The sequence below is a fragment of the Gorilla gorilla genome, chromosome 21 (genome assembly GCF_029281585.2).
Source record: "Gorilla gorilla gorilla isolate KB3781 chromosome 21, NHGRI_mGorGor1-v2.1_pri, whole genome shotgun sequence".
Lineage (NCBI taxonomy): Eukaryota > Metazoa > Chordata > Mammalia > Primates > Hominidae > Gorilla > Gorilla gorilla.
This window is the reverse complement of record NC_073245.2, coordinates 71,749,091-71,762,944: the sequence shown is the minus strand read 5'-3', so window position 1 is coordinate 71,762,944 and position 13,854 is coordinate 71,749,091.

Genomic DNA, 13,854 nt, shown 5'->3' with positions numbered 1-13,854 from the left:
AATCCGGGAGGCGGAGGTTGCAGTGAGCTGAGATCGTGCCACTGCACTCCAGCCTGAGCGACAGGATGAGATTCCGTCTCAAAAAAAAAAAAGCACATGAATGTTCACAACAACTTTATTTATAATAGCCCAAACTGGAAACAAAGGAAAGTAGAGATCAGTAGGTGAGGTTTATATCAACTAAGAAATTGAATTCATAGTTGAAAACCAGACCATCAACAGATGAGTGAATAAGTACCCATATCTCCATATAGTAGAACACAGCTCAGCAATAAAAAGCTAACCAGTTACAGATACACTCAAAACATGAATGGATCTCAAAAAACACTTTTCAGGGTGAAAGAAGGCAGACATCAAAAGTCCATATAATTCCACTTGCGTGAAAAATCAAGAAAAAACAAAATTTATCTATAGTGACAAAAAGCATATCATTGTCTGCCTCAAAAAGGCAAGAGGAAATATTTTGGAGGAGATGGAAATGTTTGTTCTTCTGACTGTGGTGGTGGTTATAGGTGCATTATTTGTTACATAGGTGGGTACATGCATTACAACTCAGAGAACTGGACGCTGTAAACAGAAGCTGTTTGTCATAAGGCACTTCCAGGCAAGGATAGAGACCGTCCATGGGCAGGGAGGGGGCAGTTAAGGGCTCTGCTGTTTCAATGGAAAATCAAGCTTTTGCTTATGATTCCATTCATACGAAAAGTCCAGAATAAGTATCTATGGAGACAGAAGGTAGATTCGTGGTTGCTTAGGCCTGGCACAGCAGGGAGGCGGGAGTGACTCTAACACATGTGATTTCTTTCGGGGAAGGATAAAAATGTTCTAAAATTAAATTGTATGATGGCAACACAACTGTGAATATACTAGAAAACCCTGAATTGTACACTTTAGGTGGGTGAATTGTATATGTGAATTACATTTCAATACATATTTTAAGGAAAAACAACGTTCTTGCTCCATCTCACTGAGATACTGAATATACAAATGGACCATGGCCTGACCATATGTAAATACAAAACTCTGGCCCATAATTGGTGGCAACTGGTCCAGGAAGCCAGGCTACTACATACAAGTCAGACTTGTAGGAAGTCGAATCATTATCTCTAGCAGATAATCTAGGAAGTCAAACAATAACCCAGGTAACAATCAGTCCCCAAATGATTTTAGGACTTGACTAATAGCCGACAGCTTCTCTAATTTCTGTCCCCAGTTGCAACTTAGGACCAACCAGAGAAAGCCAAATACGCATCCCTAGTCAATCACAGGAGATGCATGGCCTTCTAGTTAGCTGTCTCAGCTTCCTTGTGCGCACAGCCTCCAATCAGCGCACACGTGAAGCTTTCCCTTGTCTCCACTCCCCTGCCTGCCTTTGAGTCTCTGCCAAACCAATGTGATGGTGGTGATCCCCTAGCTATAGCAAGCTCTGAATAAATTGCCTTAGCTTGTTCTCCTTTGGTTGGTCTTTGTGTATCTTCACACCACTCAGGTAAAAGTAAATGTCCTTAGATGGTCTACAAAGCTATATGTGATCTAACCCAGGGGTCTCCAACCCCCAGGCCGTGTGGGGGTTAGGAAACGGGACACACAGCCGGAGATGAGTGAGCATTACCGCCTGAGCTCGGCCTCCTATTAGATCAGCAGTGGCATTAGATTCTCACAGAAGGGTGAACACTGTTGTGAACTGCACGTGCAAGTTATCAGGCCTCTGAGCCCAAGCTAAGCCATCATATCCCCTGTGACCTGCACGTATACATCCAGATGGCCTGAAGCAAGTGAAGAATCACAAAAGAAGTGAAAATGGCCAGTTCCTGCCTTAACTGATGACACTACCTTGTGAAATTCCTTCTCCTGGCTCAGAAGCCCCCCACTGAGCACCTTGTGACCTCCCCCCACCCTGCCCCTGCCCACCAGAGAACAACCCTCTTTGACTGTAATTTTCCACTACCTACTCAAATCCTATAAAACGGCCCCACCCCTATCTCCCTTCGCTGACTCTCTTTTCGGACTCAGCCTGCCTGCACCCAGGTGATTAAAAAGCTTTATTGCTCACACAAAGCCTGTTTGGTTGTCTCTTCACAGGACACGTGTGACACAAGGGATCTAGGTTGTGTGCTCCTTATGAGAATCTAATGCCTGATGATCTGAGGTGGAACAGTTTCATCCCAAAACCACCCCTGCATCCCCCTTACCCCACTTCCCACTGTCTATGGAAAAACTGTCTTTCAGGAGACTGCTCCCTGGTGCCAAAAAGGTTGGGGACTGCTGATCTAATGGCCTGCTAGCTGTGTGCCCTTAGTGAGGGAAGGATGAATGAATGAAGAAAGGAAGGGAGGAGAGAATTCTGACTGTAGGTCAGACTCGATGTGGGTTGGAAATAGAAGGACATCATCTGAATTTGTGTGATGCCTTTGCTGGTCCCTGGATTGTGGGGTTGAGAGCTACAGGACTGCATCCAGGCTTAAGGGAAGGATGGTCGTGATTGATTCATTAGCAATGCTGGCAGGAGCAAGAGGTGTGAGGGTGCAGCACACCTACTGTATCCGCTGACTGTTAGAGATCTTCACTCACAAGGAACACCTGCCAAGCGCTCATCCTGCAGTGGGTCTTGGGACTACCTCAGTGAACAAAACAAAGATCCCTCCCCTCGAGGAGTTGCCCGGGCTGTGGCTCCTGCCCTCCCTGTCGGTCGGGGGGTGGTGTTGCATGGGCCAGAGCGACAGTGACAACTGCAGGAAAAACAGGAACAGTTTGGCTTTACAATAGGGACCCTGCGGCTCATTTGAATAGACATTTCACAAAGGAGTCTTTACAGACACTTGGGGCTGCTTGGAAGTTTTCCAGGAGGATGGCAGGGAACAGCAGGTATTTTTAAATTTTCGATTTTAGTGTTCTCATTCACACAATAACCTTAAAAAACTGTTTTAATGACAAAGCTTCTCTATATCGATGTTAAATTGTAATTGTAATAGGCACTTTAATAGCCTAAAATTTCCCCTTTTCCTATCTAGAATCCTCAGTCATGCTCTATCCATCTTTGAAAAACTTTTTCTTTTAAGTGGAACTGGGCTGGGTTTGAAGGCTGTGGGTGTAATTAATCAGATGCCCCGCAGTGTAGCAGTTTCAAATTTAGCTTAACATTCGAATCAATTGGGCAGCTTGTAACAAGCTGTACTCCCAAGATCAATGACATCAGAATCTCTCCGGGAATTTTGTAAAGCTTCCTGGTGGATTCTGATGTGTAGGTGGGGGTCAAGAACCTCTGTCCTGTGGGGTGTGGGGTGAGAGAAAGGGATCTCACACTATCCCAGTGCCTGGAACAATGCCTGGCACACACAAAAAAAGGTGCTTGGTAAGTTTCTGTTGACTGAAGAGTAATCAGGCTGGGAGGTAAAGGATTTTATTTTAGAACTCTCTTCTAAAAGATCATGAAGCTGGATCTGTTCTGCAGGAACAAGTGTTGTCATTAATTGGCTGTACCTAGAAGGGAGCAGAAGACCATTATGGCATCTGCCCCCAGCCCCATCTCCAGCTCAAGGTACCCTAAAGGCCCAAGCATTCATCCCTTGAGCATCTCTCACAGGTGTTCGGAAGTGCTCTGGGGCTTGTGAATATCCTAGGTGTGTCCTCTCTCAGCCAGGAGCCCATGAACAGGTGAAGCCAACAAACACAATCAAAGAAGGGATTCCACTAACTCGCTGGGGTAGCCAGCTCAGGCGGGCTGTCCCCTGCCCCCTCCAACACGACAGTGCAGGAAATGGGCCCTCACTGCAGCTGCTGCTTCCCGGCACTCATGGACACACCCCACCCCTGCACACTTGCACATCCCAACACACACCACCCCCCAGAGTGTTCCTGTCCCACAGTGCATTTGCAAGGGCACTTTCTAGACCCCAGTGCACCCCTAACACCATGTCAGGAGGGATCAACCGCTGACCCTCCAAACAGACTCCTCTCCTTCCTTTCACCTCCCCCATTCAGTTCCCTTCTCTTTTTATCGCACAATAGCCCTGAGTGTGGGCTAGGGATAAACGGGCATCCTGGGGCCCAGACCCCGGCCTTACCTGCAGCACAGTTCTGTGTTGATTACTCCTGTCCCTCAGATTGATGAGACGGTGGGGAGACATTTTACTTGTTCATTGAAAAGAAAAACCACGAGGTTACCTGGTGGACCCGTTTGGGGCCACAGTGCCGCCACGGGGATGGGAGGCCAGAAGGGAGGCGCGTCGGTAAGGAGGCAAGGCGGGAACCGGCACAGGACACACGCAGGACACGCACTCCAAGGCCAGGCGCACAGGGAGTCTGCTGGGGCCTGGAGGGACCTTCGTCCTAGCCTGGCGTGGCAGGAGTGTGCCCACAGGGCAAGATCCATCTAGCAGCCCGCTAGGGATGGCCACCCTGTGCTATATAGGGAGGTTTGTGGTGAGCAGAACGGCCCCCTCGGGATACCACCCCCTAATCCCCAGAACCATGACTATGTTACCCTACTAGTGGCACAAGGGACTTTGCAGATGTGATTAGGGTTCTTGACAATACAAGAAAGGATGATCCTGGATTATCTGGGTGGCCCAGTCTAATCCCATGAGCCCTTAAAAGCAGAAAACTTTCTCCAGCTGCAGGCGGAGGGATTCGAAGCGTGAGGAGGGCTTGACCTGCTGTTGCCGGAGGGGCCGTGTGGAGAGTTCAGGCAGAAACGCGGCAGGCCCCAGGAGCACAGAACAGCGGGGGCTCACGGCCATCAAGGAGCGGGGACCTCAGCCCTGTAAGCCCAAGGAACTGAATTCAGCCGACCAGCAAGTGAGCGGGGCAGGGTTCTGCTTCAGAGCCTACAGGAAGCAGCTCCGCCCCGCCGACACTGCCCGTTCAACCTTGTGAGACACGAGGTTGGGACCTCCCTGCGCCCACCTGGACTCCTGGCTACAGCACTGTGAGATAATAAGGCCCTGTTGTTTGAAACGGCTAAGTTTATGGTGACTTGTTACCGCAGCAACGGAAGATACAAGGTGATGCCACAACACAAAAGAAGGGACAAAGTCAATAAAAATCAAACAAAGAACCCAAGCAGAAGCGTAACCTTGCAACAGGCGAGAGCTGCACCCGGAAGCAAGGATGGAACGGGAGCGGCCCCATTGGTCAATGGCCTCCCGGTAGGCCCGGCCCTGTCCTCCACAGCGACCACCAGCGGCTGCTGCATTGGAAGGCGCTGGCATTTAGAGGGGAGGGTCCAAGCGCCCTGCATGGGGCCTTCGAACAGCCTGCTGGGGAGGGGGCGCTCTCTACTCTCCCCATTGTTTAGAATCCCCACCCCCGGTCCCGCACGGAGGCCTCTTTCCCCAAGTAAACCCAGGGCTGCAGTCCTCAAAGAAAAATGGAAAGAAACACATCTGCCCAGCAGGGCTGGAACTCCACCATGCAAGAGTAACAGCTGGGGCTCTAGGTTGCAGAGGGTCCCTGGGCCTCCATCTCACCTCCCCCTCAGCCTGGGCCTGCTGAGCAGAGATCCAGTCTTCCTGCCCTGCCACACACCATGGCTCCTAACGCTTGATCAAATGAATGAGAATACACCTTCAGCTGCTGGTGCTGGGGGCTGGGACCTCTGCCCCTACATTGAGCAGATACAATCCAGGATGCTCAGTTCAGTTGGAATTTAAGATAATTGTTTTAATTTTAAGTATGTTCCAAGTAATATTTAGGGCATACTAAAGAAATTATTCTCTGTTCATTTGAAATTTAAGTTTACCTGGATACTCTGTATTTTACCTAACAACCCCAGTCAAGGCCTCTCCCCGACTGCCTCCAGGGAGGACAGTCACCCTTTCCTGGGTCACCCAGGGCCCCCTCCAGGGTGCAGCTGACCATGCAGGTGCCTGCCACCTGCAGCACCCACCCCACTCCAGACTTGCTGCTAAGGCCACTCTGGATCTCCCGAAGGCCAGAGTCCCAAATATAGCCCCTGTGCCGTGAAATCACCTGGAAACGTAAAGAAGTCCTGCCAACCTGGTGGGCGCCACCCCAGGGACTCAGATTTCAGTGGTCTGGAGGCAGCCCCAGCACTGGAAATTTTAGAAGCTTCTCAGGGGCTCCAATGTGCAGTCAAGTTCCAGCCCCTGTCTCCAAAGACGCTGCCCTGACTCACACTGTCTAGGGGGAAAGTTTAAAGTGAGAAGAGGGTACCTTGTGGTTAGTGGGTTCCAGGATCTCCGAGCTTGAGTTTGAATCCTGTATCTGTCGGTTGCTAGTTGTGTGGCCTCAGGCATGTTAGCTCCCAACTCTAAGCTTTGGTCTCTTCCTCCGCCCTCAGAGAACTGCTGAGAACATCAGTTGAGACAGAAGCGCTTCAGGTGTGGGCCCTGGACCAGCAGCATCCATCTCACCTGGGAACATGTTGGAAATGCAAGTTCTCCCCCTCCCCAGATCTCCTAAATCAGATCCTCAGGGGTGAGGCCAGCACGCTGTGTTTGAACAAGCCCTCGCACTGATTCAGACGCATGCTCTGCCACAGGCACAAGGTGACAGGTGTCAAGGGAAGACAGAAAGACAGAGAGACAAAAGGGAGCTACTGGCAGTACCAACAGCCAAGACCTGGGGCTCTCTCCTCCTGCCTCCAGGAGGCCTGATTTTCCCTTCCCTGCCTCCCTGCAGAAGTTCAAGGCTGTTCTTTATGAAAGAACTTACAGGTGGCCTCAGGCCCCCTGTTGAAGGTCATGGTATCTTCCCTCGTGTCCTTTCCCAGTCCAGGAGCACTCGGCCGTGACCCCCGAGAGATCCATGCCCTGTCATGCGCCTGCCTCTTGGCCTCTCTCCAGGCTGATAACTGCTGCAGTGCCAAGGAGGGCCCTGCCCTTTGCCTCTGTGCCCCCATTGCCAGGGTTTCCTGTTCAGCTGTGAAGGGCTCCCTTGATTGCTCCAGACTCTGGAATCTGGGAACACTTCAAGCAGAAAGTTTATAATTCACCTCCCAATTCTTTCAGCCCTGTGAACTGCCTACTGCTTGAAAAACAAAAAACATCAAGTGACTGCTGATTATGGACTAGAACAGAAATCATGCAAATATTCTTACTTTGGCTAAGTTAAAATAGATTCCAAGGCACGGGCTTTGGCATGGCGGAAGCCAGGGCCCTCCATCCAGATTGGCTGTACCAGGTGACTTCCCTGAGCCCGCAGTTTTCTCACTGAAAATAATAATTGCTATTACTGTTATCAGCATAATAGCAGAATTTGTAAGCCCTTTGTCCTTCCAGCCTCTCTCAGAGGTAGGGTGGGGCAGCAGTTCTCTCACTGCTCATTAGAATCACCTGGGGAGGTTTTAAAATGCAGATTCCCAGGCTACACTGGGACCAAGAGAGCCCCAGGATGGCCCAGCCATCTGCATTTTTTCAAGCCCTCCTCTGTCCTTGGGTGGGACTATTGCCCACTGGCCTGTGTTTTCGTTCCTTGGAAATGGCCCCTCAGTTTTTTTATGGGGACCCTACCTGCTTCCTTCAGACACACGCACCTCAGGGTGTGACACAGACCAGGTGGTCAGAGTCAACTCCAGGGGCTTTCAGGACTTGGCCCTCACACGTGGGTTACATAAACCACTGCAAAGAATTTAACCAAAGCCAACATATGGCAAATTTTAAAACTATTAACTTCATTTAAGGAAAAAAAAACAACAACAATAGAGCCAGGGTGTCATGAATTGGAAGCAGATGCGTGGGGCTCTTTGTAGACTGCCTGCTCCCAACAAGATCATCCCTCTTCCCTCCCCATTCCCCTTCCCCAGCGCAAGCAGAGCTGCATCCTTAAGGAGGCTGGGCTCAGCCTGCCAGAGGCGGAGAGCCCCTGGACTCAGGAACCTCCGCCTGCCTCAATTTCCTCGTAATCACAGAACATCTGCTGCATGGAGCCTGCCCTGCATCCCTGGGGCCTGGCAGGGCCGTTAGTTACCATCTCATCTGGCAATGTCACAAACATCCTCATTCTCACTGTTGCAGCTGGTATGAAGGGCTTGGGGACCTGGTGAGGGCTGGGCTGGCACCCAGGCCCCCTCCTGCCCCTGCAGCCCCAGCTGCTTGGGTCTGAAGCTGCAACTCTGAGTGGTGACATTTTGGCACCAGCCAGGGCCAAGAGCAGGGCCAAGAGCAGACACTTTGGTGACAGAGGAAAGGTTATGGCTCTGATGTTGGCTTTTTGAATTTTCTTTCTGGGCTCTCTTAGCTCTTGTCTGGTTTCTGGCTTTGGCGATTGGTTCTTCATGAGGTCTCTGGAGATGGCTTCTCTTCCTTCCCATGTGGCCTGTAAAATAGGCCTGGGCAGCCTCTTCATCCCAGCCCCTTCCCCTCCTTTCTCTTGAGGTTGCCAGTCCTTACCCCCCAGGAGATGAGGCCTGCAGGTTGAGGGGGGTGGGCAGCCCCCCATGGTTGTGCAGCCTGCTGTGCTCAGACAGCCCATGCTTAGTTTAATGCTCTGCTGTCCTGTCTTCAAAATCTTCATACTTTGGGAGGAAGGGGGCAGGCATTTTCATGTGGCCCCGGGAGTGCAAATTCTGCAGCTGTCCTGAGAGATGAATCCATAAGCGAGGATGGAACGGGGGCGGCCCTACTGACTGAAGAGGAAGATTTCTTCTCCTCCCCTGGAGGGCAGAGGTCAGGGTACACCACAGCCTGATGAAGCCATGCGAAGATGACCAGGACTGCTTGGAGTAGCGTGTCAGCCTCAGGTCCCCCAAACCCACTCCTGCCCCCTCCGAGGACTGACTAGTCAGGAGCGCAGGGGCTCGGGTGGCCCTCATGGGGAAGACAGGTCAAATCCTCCTTCTTTCTCTTCATTGATCACTTTTCAAAACCATAAGTTGGTTCCCTGACATCCTCTAGCAGTGACCGATAGTGTCACTATGAACTCCTAAATGTAAACATATTGGATGAGTTTTGATCTATTTCAGTGAATCCATGGCAACGTATAGACCTATTATATATCCTCTTTCAAACATATAGATAAAATAACAATTCAAAACTTAAATACTGATTGGATATTTCATGATATTAATAATTTTTAATATTTTAGCTGTTAATAGTAACATGTGTGACCACCCTTATTTGGCAGATTTCTTATTTTTTAGTGCCATGTATTGGAATATTTATGGGTTAAATAAAAACAAAAAACAAAACTGCAACACATCTCCTGGGACCCCAGCCTCAGCCTCGGGAACTGGGTATTCTTGTGAGATGTTGGCCTTGGCACAGGGAGGCTGTAAGTTCCCTTCCTTGAAACCCTGGGGATTTGGGGCACATGTGACTTTTGAGCACTCAAGGCTCATCTCCTGCCAAAGCACAGGTAGGTGGGGGCTGTAGAGGATGGGAGACTTGGGGACACCGGGTCCCAGCACCCCTTTAGTGGCAGAGAAGAAGCTGGGCAGGCCTTGCTGGCAAAGCAGATAGGAACCTTGAAGGCCCTGGGCTGTGTCAGATGGGGCAGAAGGAGGAAGAAGGAGGAGGGAGACAGAGGAAGGGAGCAGGGCCATCATGCTGGGCCCAGTGTGGGGTTGAGTTCCAGAAGATAAAGTCAGCGGGGTAATACAAGAGCCAGGGGTAGAGGGCTAAGGACAACCTAGGCTGAGACAGTCACACCAGGGCTCTGGGGTCCCAGGGTCTTCCGGGTCTGGAGAAGGTGGATTTGGAACAGCAGAAGAAGGTGTTCTTTGAAATTCCCACATGGTTTGTGCACAGACCCCTGTGGAGTAAGCTGGCCTTCATTCAGAGGTCCACTAAGACACCAGGGTGTCATCTTTTCTTTCATTCCTTCATTCGTTCAACCAAGCAACAGATATTTATTGGATGCTGTATTAGTCCCTCCACACACTGCTATAAAGGAATACCTGAAACTGGGTACTTTATAAAGAAAAGAGGTTTAATCGGCTCATTGTTCTGCGGGCTGTACAGGCTTCTGCTTCTGGGGAGGCCTCAGGAAACTGACAGTCATGGCAGAAGGTGAGGAGGAAGCAGGCATGGTCTTCACATGGCCAGGGCAAGGCGGGAGAGAGAGAGAGAGAAAGGGAGAGCACAAGAGAGCACAGGGGGAGAGGCCACACACTTTCAAACAACCAGATCTTCTGAGAACTCTATCATGAGAACAGCAAGAGGGAAGTCTCCCAATGTTTCAATCACCCCCACCAGGTCCTCCCTCCAATACTGGGAATTACAATTCAACACAAGATTTGGGTGGGGACACAGAACCAAGCCATATCAGATGCATATTGTATGCCAGGCACTACCTTTGGCCCAATGGATATAGATGTGAACTAGGCTACCATTGCACCTGTCATGATATTTACATGGCTTTTGGGAAGCCAGCCATTAACTGAGGAGTCACAAAAGTAAATGCATGCTCAGAACCATGCATCTAAGAAACGGAAAGAACAGAGAGATCCTGTGCACTTCCAGAGGCCATGGGGAGCATGGCCGCTGCAAAGAAGCTGCAGGTGGCTGGTTTGGCTGGTCTCAAGGCCATGCCTAGGGGTCACAAGGTGTTGCTGTTGATCTGCCCCAGGGCCAGATACTGGGACTTGGGTACAATTAAAGCTGGCCCTTGAGGAGCTCCCAGTCTGGAAGGTGAGACAGATGGACAGTCCCAGATGATGGTCTGAGACATGGATCTGCAGAGGGTGGCACAAGAGCAATCGGTGATGGGTTAGGAGAGACCTCCAGGACAAGGTGATACCAGAATAGTCGTAGAGGGAAGATCACAGGAAGGGTTCATGGCAGAGGCCAGCTCGGGGTGTATTAGTCCGTTTTCCCCTGCTATAAAGAACTGCCCAAGACTAGGTAATTTATAAGGGAAAGAGGTTTAATGGACTCACAGTTCAGCATGGCTGGGGAAGCCTCAGGAAACTTGCAATCGTGGCAGAAGGCAAAGGGGAAGCAAGGCACCTTCTTCACAAGGCAGCAGGAAGGAGAAGTGCAGGTCGAAGGGGGAAGAGCCCCTTATAAAACCATCAGATCTCATAAGAACTCACTCACTATCATGAGAACAGCATGGGGAAATCCGCCCCATGACTCAATTACCTTCACCTACTCTCTCCCTTGACATGTGGGGATTATGGGGATTACAATTCAAGATGAGGTCTGGGTGGGGACACAGAGTGTAACCATATCACGAGGCAATAAAGAGGCCAGACAACCAACACTAGCCAGTCCAAGGGCCACCTCCTCAGGTACAGGGAGGACCAGGTGCCCCCACTAGTGCTGGGGGTGGGGGACACCAAATGGGGCCTGAGCTGGGAGTGGCCAAGCTCCCAAGGTGGAAGACACACCCCTCCCAATGAGACTAGTCTTGCACGGGCTGACTCTGGGACTCTGAATCCCAGTCAGGTGTGAACTGCCATGTCCCTGCCTGGAAATTTCTTGCTAAAAATCCCCTGGCTTTTAAGAGGTCCCTGATCATGGCCAGGTGGCCCTAGGAGAGAGAACAATGGCTCTGAGATTAGGCTGACCTAATGCAAATCCCAGCCTAGACCCTTGGTAGCTGTGCGACCTTGAACAAGTTACTTCAAGGAGAGGGACTTCATCTTTCTCATTTACTCTTGTATCTTTAGGGCCAGGAATGTAATAGGTACTAAATAAACATTTATGAAATCAATGGTGATCTCTCCTAGTCTTGTTTCCCCATCTGCAAAAAATAAAACCAGGAACTTTCTCAACCAGAAGGCCATCTCCAGGCCTGGCCTTCGGAGGCAACAGGCAACAGTGGATGCTAACACAACCACTCTTCTCTGGATTAGGGGCAAAGAAGGCATACTTGATTTGGCTCCATGGGAAAGATGCTTGTGGTGAGGCTGCTTTGGGCATCAGTTTCCATAAGAAATGGGATCTGTGAAGATGGCTTGTTCTTTTGTTTTTTGAGATGGTCGTGCTCTGTCATCCAGGCTGGAGTGCAGTGGTGTAATCCTAGCTCACTGCAGCCTCAAACTCCTGGACTCAAACAATCACCCCACCTTAGCCTCCTGAATAGCTGAGAGTCCAGGCACACACCACCATGCCCAGCTAATTTTTTACTTTTTTGTACAGATGGGGTCTTGCTATGTTGTCCACGTTGGTCTCAAACTCCTGAGCTCGGGTGATCCTCCTGCCTTGGCCTCCCAAAGTGCTGGAATTACAGACATGAGCCACCACGACTGGCCCAGATGGCATCTTTGGCTACCTTTGTCATTATCATTCATGATAAATCTTCAATCATCATCAATTACAATGTCACGAGGTCACTCTACATTTAGCTACATCTGTATGCACATCTCTATCTGCATCCATATCCATATCAGTGTCTGCATCTCTACACATGTTCATATCCATTTTGTAGGGGGTGGATAGTGGCCTCCCAAAAGATACATCCACGTTTTGAGCCCTGGAACCTAGGAACCTGGCCCACAGTGGTGAAGAAGATGCCTGGGCTTTGAAAAGCAACACCCTGTTCTCCTCTGGCCTGTGCCATCTCAGCACACTCAGTTCACTCACGTTCCTCAGCACGGTGCACAGAGCCTGGCCCGCCGTGCCCTCCTGTTCATGCCTCAGCTTGTTGCTTCCTCAGCACCTTTGCACGTGCTTTGCCCTCTGCCTGAGAGGCTCCTCCCAGACCCTCGTGAGGCACTCACTCTGGGGACTTGGGCCTCAGACCGTCTTTGACATGCACCCCCCGCTCCCTCCCAGAGATTTTTAATATCACATTGACTTGTTTTGTTATTTTTTTTCAGAGCATTAACACTCTGGGGTGTCTCCTTCTTTGTTTTGGTATTGATTGTCTCCCCATCTGCATGCCAGTGCCCCATGAGCAGTGACACTGTGGTCTTATTTCCCCGTTGTGACCCAAGCTTCTAGCATGGAATCAAGCACACAGTAGGTGCTCAAGGAATATTCAAAATGCTGCCTGGCTGGAGTGGCTCCACTTCTAATTCCTCCATGTTTCCTTCTGTAGGATGGGGACACAGGCGCCCTTGCCACCTTGGCAGTGTGGGAAGGCAGGGAGATGGCAAAGGAGAAAGGCCTGGGGCGGTGTCCGGCTCTGCGTATGGGACAGTGCACTCTGCACCTCCCTGGGGACCACGTGTCTCAGGTTGATCTTGAACATTTGCCAGCAGCGCCGACCCACCCTCCCTGGGGCTCCCATCCACTGCGCTTGCATTTACACCCCGTTGTTTCTTTTAATGAGCATCCTGCTTCAACTCACCTGTGCTGGGAGATGAAACAGACTCTGTGACTAAGAAATTGATTTGCGGGCCTTGCAGTAATAGCAAAAACTATTTTAAACGTGCATGAGGCACGGTTAGTTAGCTGGAAACTGTTAAGGCTCCCAGCAGGGGCTTGCATTGAGCTTCCCATTGACGCATCTCGGTGTTAACGCAAAATAGGCTGTCAGATGCGTGTGGGGGTGGAGGGCAGGCTGAAGCCCAGCCTTCAGGATCAGACACAGCCCACGACCACAATGGGAGCCACAGATGCTGCCAGCTTTCAGGGGGTGGATGAAGAAAGTCCATGAGCTTGAGGGGGGTCTGCATCCTGTTTCCCAGGAGCTGAGGCCAAGGCTGAATCCAAGATGCTCTGTGCATCTCAAAACCCAGCCCTCAGAGCCATGAGCCGTACCAGCGCCTCCATATCAGTTCCCGTCACAGGGGAGGGTATCACCATCGCCCGAGTCACCCATATCACAAGCCCAGGCCCCATCTCGGACCCCTCCACCATGTTCTGCCGGTGTGGTGTCCACTGCTCTTCCTTCGCACCCCACTGCCTCATCTCAGACCTGGATGATGGCCACAGCCTGTTAGTTCCAGATGCCAGGGTCTTTCCCTGCAGCCCAGCATCCACACCTTAACCCAAGCCTTTGTTC